The sequence below is a fragment of the Aethalodelphis obliquidens genome, unplaced genomic scaffold (genome assembly GCF_003676395.1).
Source record: "Aethalodelphis obliquidens isolate GAN/ISIS:26980383/991018 unplaced genomic scaffold, ASM367639v1 scaffold8, whole genome shotgun sequence".
NCBI lineage: Eukaryota > Metazoa > Chordata > Mammalia > Artiodactyla > Delphinidae > Aethalodelphis > Aethalodelphis obliquidens.
In genome coordinates, this window is record NW_020837952.1 from 17,159,265 (window position 1) to 17,176,608 (window position 17,344).

Consider the following 17,344-nt stretch of genomic DNA (forward strand, 5'->3'; position numbering starts at 1 on the left):
CTGTTTATATATTTTGGAGATTAACCCTTTGTCCGATGATTCATTTGCAAATATTTCTCCCATACTGAGGGTGTGTTTTCATCTCGTTTGTAGTTTCCTTTGCTTTGCAAAAGCTTTGAAGTTTCACTAGGTTCCATTTGTTTATTTTTGTTTTTATTTCCATTACTCTAGGAGGTGGATCAAAAACGATCTTGCTGTGATTTATGTCAAAGAGTATTCTTCCTGTGTTTTCCTCTAAGAGTTTTATAGTGTCTGGTCTTACATTTAGGTCTCTAATCCATTTTGAGTTTATTTTTGTGTGTGGTGTTAGGGAGTGTTCTAATTTCATTCTTTTGCATGTAGCTGTCCAGTTTTCCCAGCACCACTTATTTAAGTGACTGCCTTTTCTCCATTGTATATCCTTGCCTCCTTTGTCATACATTAGTTGACCATAAGTGTGTGGGTTTATCTCTGGGCTTTCTGTCTTGTTCCATTGATCTATATTTCTGATTATGTGTCAGTACCATATTGTCTTGATTACTGTAGCTTTGTAGTGTAGTCTGAACTCACGGAGTCTGATTCCTCCATCTCTCATTTTTTTCTCTCAAGACTGCTTTGGCTATTCGGGATCTTTTGTGTCTCCATACAAATTTTACGATGATTTGTTCTAGTTCTGTAAAAAATGTCATTGGTAATTTGATAGAGATCGCATTAAATCTGTAGATTGCTTTGGGTAGTATAGTCATTTTCACAATGTTGATTCTTCCAATTCAAGAACATGGTATATCTCTCCATCTGTTTGTATCATTTTTAATTTCTTTCATCAGTGTCTTACAGTTTCCTGCATACAGGTCTTTTGTCTCCCTAGGTAGGTTTATTCCTAGGTATTTTATTCTTTTTGTTGCAATGGTAAATGGGAGTGTTTCCTTAACTTCTATTTCAGACTTTTCATCATTAGTGTATAGGAATGCAAGAGATTTCTGTGCATTAATTTTGTATCCTGCAGCTTTACCAAATTCATTGATTAGCTCTAGTAGTTTTCTGGTGGCATCTTTAGGATTCTCTATGTATAGTATCATGTCATCTGCAAACAGTGACAGTTTTACTTCTTTTCCAATTTGTATTCCTTTTATTTCTTTTTCTTCTCTGATTGCCGTGGCTAGGAGTTCCAAAACTGTGTTGAATAATAGTGGTGAGAGTGGACATCCTTCTCTTTTTCCTGATGTTAGAGGAAATGATTTCAGTTTTCCACCATTGAGAATGATGTTTGCTGTGGGTTTGTCGTATATGGTCTTTATTATGTTGGGGTAGGTTCCCTCTGCCCACTTTCTGGAGAGTTTTTATAAATGGGTGTTGAATTTTGTCAAAAGCTTTTTCTGCATCTATTGAGATGATCATATGGTTTTTCTTCTTCAATTTGTTAATATGGTGTATCACATTGATTGATTTGCGTATATTGAAGAATTCCTGGCATAAATCCCTCTTTATCATGGTGTATGGTCCTTTTAATGTGTTGTTGGATTCTGTTTGCTAGTATTTTTTTTTTTTTTGCGGTACGCAGGCCTCTCACTGTTGTCGCCTCTCCCGTTGCAGAGCACAGGCTCCGGACGCGCAGGCTCAGCGGCCACGGCTCACGGGCCCAGCCGCTCCGCGGCATGTGGGATCCTCCCAGACCGGGGCACGAACCTGCATCCCCTGCATCGGCAGGCGGACTCTCAACCACTGCGCCACCAGGGAAGCCCCTGTTTGCTAGTATTTTGTTGAGGATTTTTGCATCAATATTCATCTGTGATATTGGTCTGTAATTTTCTTTTTTTTGTAGTATCTTTGTCTGGTTTTTGTATCAGGGTGACGGTGGCCTCATAGAATGAGTTTGGGAGTGTTCCTTCCTCTGCAATTTTTTGGAAGAGGTTGAGAAGGATGGGTGTTAGCTCTTCTCTAAATGTTTGATAGAATTCACCTGTGAAGCCATCTGGTTGTGAACTTTTGTTTGTTGGAAGATTTTTAGTCACAGTTTCATTTTCATTACTTGTGATTGGTCTGTTCATATTTTCTGTTTCTTCCTGGTTCAGTCTTGGAAGGTTATACCTTTCTAAGAATTTGTCCACTTCTTCCAGGTTGTCCATTTAATTGGCATAGAGTTGCTTGTAGTAGTCTCTTAGGATGCTTTGTATTTCTGCGGTGTGTTGTAACTTCTCCTTTTTCATTTCTAATTTTATTGATTTGAGTCCTCTCCCTCTTTTTCTTGATGAGTGTGGCTAATGGTTTATCAATTTTGTTTATCTTCTCAAAGAACCAGCTTTTAGTTTTATTGATCTTTGCTATTGTTTTCTTTGTTCCTATTTCATTTATTTCTGCTCTGATTTTTTTTTTTTTTTTTGCGGTACACGGGCCTCTCACTGTTGTGGCCTCTCCCGTTGCGGAGCACAGGCTCCGGACGTGCAGGCTCAGCGGCCATGGCTCATGGGCCCAGCCGCTCCGCGGCATGTGGGATCCTCCCGGACTGGGGCACAAACCCATGTCCCCTGCATTGGCAGGCAGACTCTGAACCACTGGGCCACCAGGGAAGCCCTCTTCTCTGATTTTTATTTCTTTCCTTCTGCTAACCTTGGGTTTTGTTTTTTCTTCTTTCTCTAGTTCCTTTAGGTGAAACTTCAGATTGAGATTTTTCTTGTTTCTTGAGGTTGGCTTGTGTTGCTATAAAGTTCCGTCTTAGAACTGCTTTTGCTGCATCCCATAGGTTTTGGATCATCATGTTTTCATTGTCATTTGTCTCTAGGTATTTTTCGATTTCCTCTTTGATTTCTTCAGTGATCTCTTGGTTATTTAGTAACGTATTGTTTAGCCTCCATGTGTTTGTGTTTTTTACGTTTTTTCCCCTGTAATTGATTTCTAATCTCATAATGTTGTGGTCAGAAAAGATGCTTGATATGATTTCAATTTTCTTAAATTTACTGAGGCTTGATTTGTGACCCAAGATGTGATCTATCCTGGAGAATGTTCCGTGCACACTTGAGAAGAAAGTGTAATCTACTGTTTTTGAATGGAATGTCCTATAAATATCAGTTAAATCTATCTGGTCTATTGTGTCATTTAAAGCTTGTTTTTCCTTATTAATTTTCGGTTTGGATGATCTGTCCATTGGTGTAAGTTGAGATGTTAAAGTCCCCCACTATTATTGTGTTACTGTCAATTTCCTGTTTTATAACTGTTAGCAGTTGCCTTATGTATTGAGGTGCTCCTGTGTTGGGTGCATATATATTTAAATTGTTATATTTATGCAGTTTAATTTGTATATATATTTATATGTTAAATTGTTGATCCCTTGATCATTATGTAGTGTCCTTCCTTGTCTCTTGTAACAGTCTTTATTTTAAAGTGTATTTTATCTGATACGAGTATTGCTACTGCAGCTTTCCTTTGATTTCCATTTTCATTATCTTTTTCGATCCCCTCACTTTCAGTCTGTATGTGTCCCTAGGTCTAAAGTGGGTCTCTTGTAGACAGCATATAGATGGGTCTTGTTTTTGTATCCATTCAGCAAGCCTGGGTCTTTTGGTTGGAGCATTTAATCCATTTACGTTTAAGGTAATTATCGATATGTATGTTCCTATGATCATTTTCTTAATTGTTTTGGGTTTGTTTTTGTAGGTACTTTTCTTCTCTTGTGTTTCCCACTTAGAGAAGTTCCTTTAGCATTTGTTGTCGAGCTGGTTTGGTGGTACTGAATTCTCTTAGCTTTTGCTTGTCTGTAAAGCTTTTGCTTTCTCCATCGAATCTGAATGAGTAATCTTCATTGTAGGTTCTTCCCTTTCAACACTTTAAATATGTCATGCCACTCCCTTTTGGCTTGTAGAGTTTCTGCTGAGAAATCAGCTATTAACCTTATGGGAGTTTCCTTCTATGTTATTTGTCGTTTTCCCCTTGCAGCTTTCAATAATTTTTCTTTGTCTTTAACTTTTGCTAATTCGATTACTGTGTGTCTCAGTGTGTTTCTCCTTGGGTTTATCCTGTATGGGATTCTCTGCACTTCCTGGACTTGGGTGGCTTTTTCCTTTCCCATGTTAGGGAAGTTTCGACTATAATCTCTTGAAATATTTTCTCAGGTCATTTCTCTCTCTCTTCTCCTTCTGGGACCCCTATAATGTGAATGTTGTTGCTTTTAATGTTGTCCCAGAGGTCTCTTAGGCTGTCTTCATTTCTTTTCATTCTTTTTTCTTTATTCTGTTCCATGGCAGTGAATTCACCATTCTGTCTTCCAGGTCACTTATCCGTTCTTCTGCCTCAGTTGTTCTGCTATTGATTCCTTCTAGTGCAGTTTTCATTTTAGTTATTATATTGTTCATCTCTTTGTCCTTTAATTCTTCTAGGTCTTTGTTAAACATTCCTTGCATCTTCTCAATCTTTGCCTCCATTCTTTTTCCGAGGTCCTGGATCATCTTCACTATCAGTCTGAATTATTTTTCTGGAAGGTTGCCTATCTCCACTTCATTTAATTGTTTTCCTGGAGGTTTATCTTTTTCCTTCATCTGGTACATAGCCCTCTGCCTTTTCATCTTGTCTATCTTTCTGTGAATGTCATTTTTGTTCCACAGGCTGCAGGATTGTAGTCCTTCTTTCTTCTGCTGTTTGCCATCTTGTGGATGAAGCTGTCTAAGAGGCTTGTGTAGGTTTCCTGATGGGAGGGACTGGTGGTGGGTAGAGTTGGGTGTTGCTCTGGTGGGCAGAGCTCAGTAAAACTTTAATCTGCTTGAATGCTAATGGATGGGGCTGGGTTCCCTCCCTGTTGGTTGTTTGGCCTGAGGTGACCCAACACTGGGGCCTACTTGGGCTCTTTGGTGGGGCTAGTGACGGACTGTGGGATGGCCCACGCCACAGAGCACTTCCTAGAACGTCTGCTGCCAGTGTCCTTGTCCTCACGATGAGACACGGCCACCCCCCGCCTCTGCAGGAGACCCTCCAACAGTAGCAGGTAGGTCTGGTTCAGTCTCCCCTGGGGTCACTGCTCCTTCCCCTGGGTTCTGATGCGCACACTACTTTGTGTGTGCCCTCCAAGAGTGGAGTCTCTGTTTTCCCCAGTCCTGTCGAAGTCCTGCAATCAAATCCCGCTATCCTTCAAAGTCTGATTCTCTAGGAATTCCTCTTCCCATTACTGGACCCCCCGGTTGGGAAGCCTGATGTGGCACTCAGAACCTACACTCCAGTGGGTGGACCTCTGTGGTATAAGTGTTCTCCAGTTTGTGAGTCACCCACCCGGCAGTTATGGGATTTGATTTTAGTGTGATTGTGCCCCTCCTACCATCTCAGTGTGGCTTCTCCTTTGTCTTTGGATGTGGGGTATCTTTTTTGGTGAGTTCCAGTGTCTTCCTGTTAATGATTGTTTAGCAATTGGTTGTGATTCTGATGCTCTTGCAAGAGGGAATGAGAGCATGTCCTTCTTTGCCATCTTGAACCAGTCTCCTCAACGTCCTATAGTTTCTAAGTACAGGTCTTTAACCTCCTTAGTTAGATTTATTCTAAGTATTTTATTTCTTTTGACACAATTATAAATGGGATTGTTTTCTTAATTTCTCTTTTTAATTGGAGCATAATTGCTTTACAATGTTGTGTTAGTTTCTGCTGTACAGTGAAGTGAATCTGCTATATGTATACATATATCCCCTCCCTCTTAGACCTCCCTCCGTACCCCCATCCCACCCATCTAGATCATCACAGAGCACCAAGATGAGCTCCATGCTATACAGCTGTACAGCAGGTATGTGTTTTACAGATACCCACTAGCTATCTGTTTTACACATGGTAGTGTATTTATGTCAAACCTAATCTCCCAATTCATCCCACCCTCCCCTGCCCTCCCTGTGTCCACACATCCGTTCTCCATGTCTGCCTTTCTGTTCCTGCCCTGCAAATAGGTCCATCTGTATCATTTTTCTAGATTCCACATATATGCGTTAATATATGATATTTGTTTTTTAATACAGCAGGTTTTTATGATCTGTTTTATACATATTAGTGTATATATGTCAATCCCAATCTCTGAATTCATCCCACTCCCCTCCCCCCTGCTTTCCCCCCTTGGTGTCCATACGTTCTCTACACCTCTGTCACTATTTCTGCCTTGCAAACCGGTTCATCTGTACCATTTTTCTAGATTCCACATATATGCGTTAACATGATATTTTGTGTTTCTCTTTCTGACTGACTTCACTCTATGACAGACTCTAGGTCCATCCACATCTCTACAAATGACCCAATTTCATTTCTTTTTATGGCTGAGTAATATTCCATTTTATATATATATATATATACACACATACACACACCACATCTTCTTTATCCATTCATCTGTTGATGGACACTTAGGTTGCTTCCATGTCCTGGCTATTGTAAGTAGTGCTGCAGTGAACATTGGGGTGCATGTGTCTTTTTGAATTATGGTTTTCTCTGGGTATATGCCCAGTAGTGGGATTGCTGGGTCGTATGGTAGTTCTATTTTTAGTTTTTTAAGGAACCTCAATACTGTTCTCCACAACGACTGTATCAATTTACATTCCCACCAATAGTGCAAGAGGGTTCCCTTTTCTCTGCACCCTCTCCAGCATTTATTGTTTGTAGATTTTTTTGTTGATGGCCATTTTGACTGGTGTGAGGTGATACCTCATTGTAGTTTTGATTTGCATTTCTCTAATTTTTAGTGATGTTGAGCATCTGTAACCCATTAGTTAGATTTATCCTAAGTATTTTATTCCTTTCGTTGCAATTATAAATGGGATTGTTTTCTTAATTTCTCTTTCTGATTGTTCATTGTTACCATATAGAAATGCAAAAGATTTCTGTAATTTTGTCTCCAGCAACTTTACCAAATTCATTGATGAGCTCTAGTAGTTTTTGGTGGTGTCTTGAGGATTTTCTTTTCTTTGGTGTGCCATGTGGCTTGTAGGATCTTAGTTCCCTGAGCAGGGATTGAACCCAGGACCCTGACAGTGAGAGCGCTGAGTCCGAACCACTGGACTGCCAGGGAATTCCCAGGAATTTCTATGTGTAGTATCATGTTATCTGTAAACAGTGACAGTTTTACTTCTTTCTTTGCAGTTTGGATTCCCTTTATTTCTTTTTCTTATCTGATTGCTGTGACTAGGACTTCCAATACTATGATGAGTAAAAGTGACAAGAGTGGGCATCATTGTCTTGTTCCTATCTTAGAGGAGATGCTTTCCGCCTTTTCACCATTGAGTATGACATTAGCTGTGGTCTTGTCATATATGGCCTTTATTATTTTGAGATATGTTCCCTCTATACCCACTTTGTTGAGAGTTTTTATCATAAATGGATATGTTGAATTTTGTCAAATTTTTCTACATCTCTTGAGATGATCATATGATTTTTTTTCATTATTTTGTTAATGTGGTGTATCACATTGATTAATTTGTGGATATTGTTCCATCCTTGCATCCCTGGTATAAATCCTACTTGATCCTGGTGTATGATCCTTTTAGTGAATTGTTGAATTCAGTTTGCTAATATTTTGTTGAGGATTTTTGCATCTGTGTTCATAAATGATATTGGCCTGCAACTTTCTTTTTTTGTGATATCTCTGTCTGGGTTTGGTAGCAGGATGATACTGGTCTCATAGAATGAGTTTGGAAGTGTTCCTTCCTCTGCAGTTTTTCGAATAGTTTGAGAAGAATAGGTGTTAACTCTTCTCTAAATGGTAGAATTCACCTGTGAAGCCATCTGGTCCTGGACTTCTGTTTTTTGGGAGTTGTTTCATTACTGATTCAATTTTATTACTGGTAATTGGTCTATTCATAATTTCTGTTTCTTCCTGGTTCATTCTGAGGACATTGTACATTTCTAGGAATTTGTCATTTCTTTGAGGTTGTCCATTTTATTGGTATATAATTATTTGTAGTAATCTTTTATGATCCTTTGTAATTCTGTGGTGTCAGTTGTAACTTCTTTTTCATTTCTGATTTTATTGATTTGGGCTCTCTTTTTTTTTTCTTGTCAAGTCTGGTTTATCAATTTTGTTTATGTTTTCAGAGAACTAGCTCTTAGTTTCATTAATCTTTTCTGTAGTTTTTTTAGTCTCTATTTCTTTTATTTCTGCTCTAATCTTTATGATTTCTTTCCCTCTACTAACTTTGGGTTTTATTTGTTCTTCCTTTTCTGGTTCCTTTAGGTGTAAGATTAGGTTGTTTATTTCAGGTTTTTTCTTCTTTCCTGAGGTAGGCTTGTGTCACTGTAAACTTTTCTTTTAGAACTGCTTTTGCTGCATCCCATAGATTTTGGATTGTTGTGTTTTTGTTTTCATTTGTTTCCAGGTACTTTTAAATTTCTTTTTTGATATCTTCAGTGATCCATTGGTTGTTTAGTAGCATATTGGTTAGCCTCACATTCACATTTAATGTGATTATTGATAGGTATGTACTTATTGCCATTTTGTTCATTGTTTTGGGGCTGTGTTTTTTGCAGTTTTTTTATTATAGTTGATTGTGGTCAGAAAAGATGCTTGATATGATTTCAGTTTTGTTACATTTATGGAGACTTGTTTTGTGGCCTAGTATGTGATCTGTCCTGGAGCATATTCCTTGTGCATTTGAAAAGAATGTATTCTGTGGCTTTTGGATGAAATGTTCTGTATATATCTATTAAGTTCATGTGGTCTAATATGTCATTTAAGGCCTACCTAGTATTACTGTATTACTGTCAGTTTCTCCCTTTATGTCTGTTAATATTGCTTTATGTGTTTTTTTAAAAATAAATTTATTTACTTATTTATTTTTGGCTGCATTGGGTCTTTTGTTGCTGCAGACGGGCTTTCTCTAATTGTGGCTAGTGGAGGCTACTCTTCGTTGCGGTGCGCAGGCTTCTCACTGCAGTGTTCTCTGTTGCAGAGCACAGGCTTTAGGTGAGCGGGCTTCAGTAGTTTTTTGTTTTTTGTTTTTTTTTGCGGTACGCAGGCCTCTCACTGTTGTGGCCTCTCCCGTTACGGAGCACAGGCTCTGGACACGCAGGCCCATCTGCCATGGCTCATGGGCCCAGCTGCTCTGCAGCATGTGGGATCTTCCTGGACTGGGGCACGAACCCGTGTCCCCTGCATCAGCAGGTTGACCCTCAACCACTGCGCCACCAGGGAAGCCCGCTTCTGTAGTTTTTTTTTTTTTGAGGTACGCGGGCCTCTCACTGCTGTGGCCTCTCCCGTTGCGGAGCACAGGCCCTGGACGTGCGGGCCCAACGGCAATAGCTCACGGGCCCAGCCGCTCCTCGGCATGTGGGATCCTCCTGGACTGGGGCATGAACCTGTGTCCCCTGCATCAGCAGGCGGACTCTCAACCACTGCACCACCAGGGAAGCCCCGGCTTCAGTAGTTTTGACAGGCAGGCTCAGTAGTTGTGGCTCGTGGGCTCTAGAGTGCAGTCTCAGTAGTTGTGGTGCATGGGCTTAGTTGCTCCACGGCATGTGGGATCTTCCCGGAGAAGAGCGTGAACCCGTGTCACCTGCGTTGGCAGGCAGATTCTTAACCACTGTGCCACCAGGGAAGTCCCTGCTTTATGTGTTTAGGTGCGCCTATGTTAGGTGCATTTATAACTGTTATGTATCTTTTTATTAGGTTTATCCCTTTATCATTATGTATTGTCCTTAGTCTCGTGTGACTGTCTATTTTCAAATCTATTCTGTCTGATGTAAGTACTGCTACCTCGTTGTTTTTATTTTTGTTTTTTTAATTTCCATTTGCATGGAATACTTTTTTCCATCCCCTTACTTTCAGTTTGTATGTTCAGATCTGAAGTGAGTCTTTTGTAGGCAGCATATATATTGGTATTGTTTTTGTAGCTGTTCAGCCATTCTATGTGTTTTGATTGGAGCATTTAGTTCATCTACATTTAATGTGATTTTTGATAGGTATGTACTTATTGCCATTTTGTTAACTGCTTTGGGGTTGTTTTTAATAGTTGTTTTTGGTCCTTCTTTTGATCTCTTCCCTTGTGATTTGAAGACTTTCTTTAATGTTATGTTTGAATTCCTTTTTTCTGTGTGTTTATATTATAGGTTTTTGGTTTCTAGTTACCTTGAGGTATCTATCTGTCTGTGTGTCTGTCTATTACCTATCTATGATTATTTTAAGTTGCTGATCTCTTAAGTTCAAATGCATTTCAACAATCCTGCATTTTTACTAATCATCCCCCCCATGTTAACTGTTTTTGACATCACATTTTACATCTTTTTTGTGTGTGTATCCCCTCACTACTTATTGTGGTTATAGACAGTTTCACTACTTTTGTCTTTTAACCTTCTTACTAGCTTTGTACATAGTTGACTGACTACCTTTACTGTATATTTGTCTTTACCAATGAGATTTTTCCTTTTGTAGTTTACATTTTTCTAGTTGTGGCATTTTTTTTTCTTTTTTCCACTTAGGAAGTCCCTTTAACATTTCTTGTAAAGCTGGTTTGCTGGTGCTGAACTCCTTTAGCTTTTGCTTGTCTATAAAATTTTTGATCTCACCCTCAAGTGAAAGCCTTGCCTGGTAGAGTATTTTTTGTTGTAGGTTTTTCCCTTTCATCACTTTAAGTATATTGTGCCACTCCCTTCTGACCTGCAGAGTTTCTACTGAAAAGTCAGCTTATAGCCTTATGGGAGTTCCCTTGTACATAAGTAGTTGCTTTTCCTTTGCTGCCTTTAATATTCTCTCTTTATCTTTAATTTTTGCCATTTAATTTTTAAAAATATTTATCATTTATTCATTTATTTTGGCTGCACTGACTCTTAGTTGTGGCATGTGGGATCTTATTTTTTTTTTTTAGTTGTTCCATGTGGACTTCTCAGTTGCAGCATGTGGACTTTCAATTGTGGCATGCAGATTCTTAGTTGTGGCATGCATGTGGGATCTAGTTCCCCGAACAGGGATTGAACCCAGGCCTCCTGCACTGGAAGTGTGCAGTCTTACCTACTGGACCACCAGGGAAGTCCTGCCATTCAGTTTTTGTCTTGGTGTGGTCCTCTGGGTTGATCCTGTATGGGGCTCTCTGGGCTTCCTGGACCTGGATGTCTGTTTTCTTTCCCAGGTTAGGGAAGATTTTAGCTATTATGTCCTCATATATATTCTCTGCCCCTTTCTCTCTTCTCCTGAGACTCCTATAATGTGAATGTTGGTACACTAGATGTCCCTCAGGTCTCTTAAACTCATTTTCTTTTTTTTTTTTTAATTGAAGTATAGTTGATGTACAATATAAATTTCAGGTATAAAACAGTGATTCACAATTTTCAAAGATTATACCCCATTTATAGTTACAAAATGTTAGCTATATTCCCTGTGCTGCACAATATATCCTTGTAGCTTATTTATTTTATACATAGTAGTTTGTACCTGTTAATCTTCTACCCCTATCTTGCCCCTCCCCTCTTCCTTCTCCCCTCCCCCCATTGGTAAACACTAGCTTGTTTCTATTTGTAAGTCTGTTTCTTTTTGTTACATTCACAAGTTTGTTTTATTTTTCAGATTATACACATAAGTGATATCATACATTATTTGGCTTTCTCTGACTTATTTCACTAAACATAACACCCTTCAAGTCCATCCATGTTTCAAATGGCAAAATTCCATTCTCTTTTATGGCTGAGTAGTATTCCATTGTATATATACCACATCTTATTTATCCATTTGTCTGTTGATGGACACTTAGGTTGCTTCCATATCTTGGCTATTGTAAATAATGCTGCTATGAACATTGGGATTGTCCTAATTTTATTTGTTTGCTTGTCTGTTTGCTTTTTCTGTTCAGCTCCAGTGATTCCCACTACTCCGTCGTCTAGCTTGTGGATCCATTCCTCTGTACCATCTAATCTACTGTTGATTCTTTCTAGTGTATTTTTCATTTCAGTTATTGTATTCTTCATCTCTGTTTGGCTCTTCTTTATATTTTCTAACTCTTCGTTAAAACTATCACTTTTTGCTCTGTTCAGCCATAGAACTTTATCTAAAGTTCTGAACATCATTATGATCATTACCTGGTGACTAGGGCTGTATGCTCTAAGGGTGCCCCCTATTTGGGCTGCTTGAACCCTTCTGTTGTGGTGGGCTGATTACTATGGGCCATCTTGGTGGGTGTGGCTGGCCCTGTTCTGGTTGGTTTCCAAGCCCTGCCTTGTGCAGAGGCTGCCATCTCGTGGTGGGTAGGGCTGGATTACAAGGTTGCTGGCTATGGGGCCCTGGGGGATCCTGGGCTCCAGCTAATCCACTAGTGAGTGGAGCCAGGTACTAGAGTGGATGGTTATGGGAATGGAGGTGGGGGAGTGTGTCCTGGATCTAATGTTGGCTTGCTGGTGGGTGGGGCCAGTTCCTGACACAGCCTGCTGCTGGGTCTGAGGTGTCCCAAAGCCGGTGTTGGCCCACTGGTGAATGGGGCTGGAGCCTGGGGCAGCTGGCTAGTGGGTCCAAAGGGTCTTGGAGCTGGTGTCTGCCTGCTGGTGGGTGGGACTGGGGCCTGGGGGTTCCTGGGGCTGGTGTTGGCCTGCGGGTAGACAGTGCTGGAGCTAGTGCTAGCTCACTGGTGGGCAGAACTGCATTCCCAGGTCTTTGGCTGCAGGGCCCTAAGGGTCCTACAGCTGGTGTCCTGCTGGTAGGTGGGGCTGGATCCTGGACCAGCTGGCTGAGGGTCCCAAGGTGCCCCAGAGCTGATTTTGGCCTGCTGTTGGGCAGGACCAGGGCCCAAAGGGTCTTGTGACTGGTGCAGGCCTACTGGTGGATGGGCTGGGTCCTGATACTGTAGGCTGCAGGGCTGAAGTGGTCCTGGGGCTGGTGTCCACCTGATGGTGGGCAGGGCCAAGGCCCAGTGTGTCCTGGGGCTAGTGCTGGCTCACTGGTTGGCAGATCCAGGTCCTGGGGTCTTTAGCTGCAGTGTCCTGGGGGTCCTGGAGTTGGTGTTTTGGCCTGGTGGTGGGTAGGGCTGGTGCCCATGGGATCCCGGGACTGGTGTCTACCCACTGGTGGGTGAGCCTGGTCCTGTGGCTAGTGCCAGCCCATTGGTAGGCAGGGTCAGGGTCTGAGGCCTCTGGTAGACAGAGCCAGGTCCTGGGTTGACTGTGGGCTCAGGGGATCTTAAGGCGGCAGGCCTCGTGGTGGGTGGGGCTGTCTCTCCACCTGGTTGGTTGCTTGGGCTGAGGCATCCCAGTACTGATAACCAAGGGCAGGTGGGAGGGGCTGGATCCCAAGGCTAATAAGCTAGAGCAAGGACTCCAAAATGGCACTTGCCAGCAGTGTTCATGTGGTAGAGCAAACTCCCAAAGATGGTTGCTGCCAGTGTCTATGTCCCCAGGGTGAGCTGCAGTTGCCTCCTACCTCTCCAGGAGACTCAAAGATCAGATGGTGAGACTGATGCTCCTTTCAAATTACTGATTATACTCTGGGTCCTGGAGAATGTGAGAGTTTGTGTGCACCTTTAAGAGTGGTGTCTCTATTTCCCACAGTCCTCTGGCTCTCCCAAAAGTAAGCCCTGCTGGCCTTTAAAGTCAGACATTCTAGGGGCTCATTCTCTTGGTGCAGGACTCCCCGGGCTGGGGAGCCCAACGTGGAGCTGACCACTCACTCCTTGGTGGGTGACACACCCGCGGTATGGATTTTGACTACTACGTCACCACCCCTCTTACCCTGCTCATTGTGGTTCCTTCTTTATATCTTCGGTTGAAGATCTTTTCTGCTAGTCTTCCAGTTTTTCTCATCAATAGTTTCCCTATTGTAATTTTGGTGTGCCCATGGGAGGAGGTGTGCTCAGAGTTTTCCGTTTTCTGCCATCTTGGCCACATTTCTCCCCCATTATAATTAGTTTTGTTAAAATAAAAATTATATTTGAATATCATCTATTTGGATAATCAAAGGCAGTAGTCTGAATATGCTTCTTTTGTTTTGGAAGGACCATGCCTGCCCACTTTGGAAGTACACATATATGGGCAGTTGGGAGCCTCTAAGGCATCGAATAAGACCAACGTGAGAGAATGATGTTACAATTTAGTAGGGCCACGAAATGCTGTTGTCTCCCTATCCTGTTCACTTGTGTTACCATATGGCAGCCTGGCTTAAGTGGTTTCTCAACACGTGATAGTTCTGAACGGTCTGGAAGGGATGTAGCTAGTGCATGGATGCGACTAGGGTTAGCTACCCTGTCACTTGTCAGCATGAAAAGCCCTATCGTAATTGCCTGTAACTCCTCTGTGTCATCTATGAAACTAAATTCCATGAAGCCAAGAACATCTTCTTGATTGTGATACACATACAGGTAGGTGCTCAATAAGTTTATTGAATGAATCAAAGCACTGGGACTTAAGTCTTGAAGCCGGCTTTAAAAGCAGGAGATTGTGGGTCCCAAAGCTAAACCAGGGTTAGTTGTTGGCATAATTTAGATTTTTAATTTTAATAAATGTTTTAAAGGTACTGATTAGTGTTTAGGTCTGTAGGCTGATGACAATAACTGCAAGTAGTCATTCATTGTATTGTCAAAAGTTAGTAGTTGCATTTTCTGGTTATGTGGATTCTGAATTGGGTTTTGATTTAGTATTTATAAAAAATTATTTCTTAATAATTATTTCTTTAAAAAGTACCAGTTGTTTAAAAGTTTATAGCCATATTGTCTATCATGCAGCCAGCTTTCAATTAGATATGATAGGGAATTTTTGACATTTACAAATACTGCTTTAAAAAGATAATTATCTGAAAGCACCAGCACATTTAGAAGGTGCTCAGAAGTGTTTAATTATAATAACTAATTGTAAAATGAACTGTTAACAGGAACTAGCAAAGAGCAACAGAAAATAGAACAAGGGCATTGTGAAGTGACAAGCAGTTGGGAGACTCCATGTGTGTTTAGTAATTTACTAGCAGGTAATGTATTTGAAATTATATATTAAAATATTGTTAGAATATTATTATTTTGGATAAGAGAACCATAATTGATTGTTTTTAGGAGGGTGGTGATCCTAAAACATACTTGAATTCTTATCACTCTTCTAAAACTCTCCTTTAAAAATTCCTATTTTAAAAAATTGATAGACATTGCCTCTTTCTCTTTTTTTTTTTTGCCGTGGCTTGCGGGATCTTAGTTCCCTGACCAGGGATGAAACCCGGGCCCATGGCAGTGAAAGCATTGAGTCCTAACCACTGGACTACCAGGGAATTCCCAACATTGCCCTCTCATCCTTTCAGTCCTATAGATCTGCCTTCAGAATACAACTATTTATATGTTCACCCAACAACTTGAAGTCAGCGTAACAAAATATCTTTCATATTCAAAATTTCAACTTTTTCAAAACTTTTTTTTTACTGTCATGTTAGGTGAATTTCATTTATTTCTCAGTTAAGTTTTAGTATTTTTATGTGCTTATTTTTGGTCCACACCTTTCCAGGCAATACCCTGTATTAGGCCTTCTTCCAAGATCACAGTAACATCTGCCTAAATTGACTTCACCTTTTTTTTTTTTTGGTTCATTTATAGATAATTTACAGATATCTTCATGTTGCTTCCCTGATTTAAATATTAAAAAACCCCAATAATTTCACTGCTTGTTGGACATTATCTCAGATGTTTGCCTGATCATTTTACTTTTACAGCTGGAACAGGTGCTTTCTTTTCACCACTCTCTTCTCTCATCTTTCTTGCTGCAACAAAGGTCATAGGCCTCCTGAGTCTCTCAAGACTTTTAATTTTCATCCTAGTGGACCGGGACAGGCTAAATTCAAAATAGCAGATCTGGTACTTACCTGCTTAGTGGCCTTAGAATTAGAGACAATAAATGCATAGAGCCTGGGATGGAGTCTGGCGGGTGGGAAGGACCAGAAGTCGTTTAATATCCTTCTTGCATCCATTCATGACCATAAACCCAGTGAGCTAGACTTGAATTCACCCCGCCCTTTTTTTCCCCACGTTGCCTGGTACTCTGTTCACACTTAAATTCACTGCCTTGATGCTTTGTATCTTTCAATAGCAGATTGTAACATCCTTTTGTGTTGCCTTGTTCCCCCAGGTGCCTCATCTAATGCATTGTGTGCATAGTAGGCATTCAGTAAAGGATGTTGCTTGGCAAGGAAATCAGCTGTGCAGTTTTCTCTAATTTACAAGAGGACAAGACACTTGTAAGAATCATCCTGAAAAAATATTGTCCATGCAATAAATTACTTAAATGGCAAAAGAGAAACATTTTAAGGAAACAGTGGTCTTTAAAAGTTGATATGGTATCAGACTTGTAATAGAATTGGGAAAGCTTTTCTTAAAAACAGAACAGCCCTCTGTATTTAAAAAAAATACTTTTTTTCACCTTTTCTCACAATCGTTCATTTTTCTTTTTTAAGGGGCATGTGAGACCAGGTCTCTGTAGTTAAGCACTTTAACCACCAGATGGAAGCACCGCATTGGGAGTTCTCGGAAGGCAACCGTCAGCTCCTAACTACTGGTAGGTAGATTCCTAACAGTAAGTACAGAATACTCCTGGAAGACAGATTGCTGGGCTAGAAAGCAAAGAAATAATGGGAGTTCTTACACATTTTGGTCCTGAAATCTTTCACTATTCACCCTTCAGGCCTTCATGAGACAAACACTGTGTAAAAATACTATATGTTAGTGTTGAAGAACATGTTCTTGGTCAATTAGGGAAAAGTTTAATTAACTGAGCTAAGTTAATAAACTATTATTTCAAGATCTGGAAATTTCTATGAATATGTAAGAAGGTGTAGCAATTGTGTACGCTGGCGCTTCTGAAATTTGAGTTTTTTTTTTTTTTTTTTTTTTTTGCGGTACGTGGGCCTCTCACTGTTGCGGCCTCTGCGGTTGCGGAGCACAGGCTCCGGTCGCGCAAGCTCAGCAGTCCCCAGCATCGGCAGGCGGACTCTCAAACCACTGCGCCACCAGGGAAGCCCTGAGGTTTCATTTTTTAAATCAGTTGCTTTTCTTTCATTCTAAAAGTAGTTAGTAGAAAATTTCAAAAATGAAGTAGGAAAAAACGAAAACATACTACCAACCAAAAAGCTGACTAATCCTTTTTACAGTTTATCTTCTTTTACTTTTTTCCCCTCTATGTCTAATAGTTTAAAATTTAGTTCATTTGTACTTTGCTTTGGACGGTGGCGTAGGGAGTAATAAACGCTATAAGGAGCTGCAAATTTAAGGATCAATGTCTAGGGACTTCCCTGGCGGTCCAGTGGTTAAGACTCCGCGCTTCCACTGCAGGGGGTGTGAATTCGATCCCTGGCTGGGGAACTAAGATCCCATATGCCGCGTGGTACGGCCAAAAAATTTTTTTAAAAAAGTATCAAAGTCTAGCTAAGATATACCAGGAAACTCCTGCTAAAGGTGGTCCTATATAATGAATTCTCTTT

At 40.6% G+C, this 17,344-nt stretch overlaps 1 long non-coding RNA gene across 1 annotated transcript; it reads left to right on the forward strand.

Moving 5' to 3' along the window:
* The first annotated feature begins 11,674 nt into the window (after nucleotides 1–11,674).
* On the forward strand, nucleotides 11,675–16,811 carry LOC113620726 (uncharacterized). The gene is made up of 3 exons (XR_003432893.1): nucleotides 11,675–14,857; nucleotides 15,997–16,105; nucleotides 16,322–16,811. It is a non-coding gene; the product is annotated as an uncharacterized LOC113620726 (long non-coding RNA).
* Nucleotides 16,812–17,344: the final 533 nt, after the last annotated feature.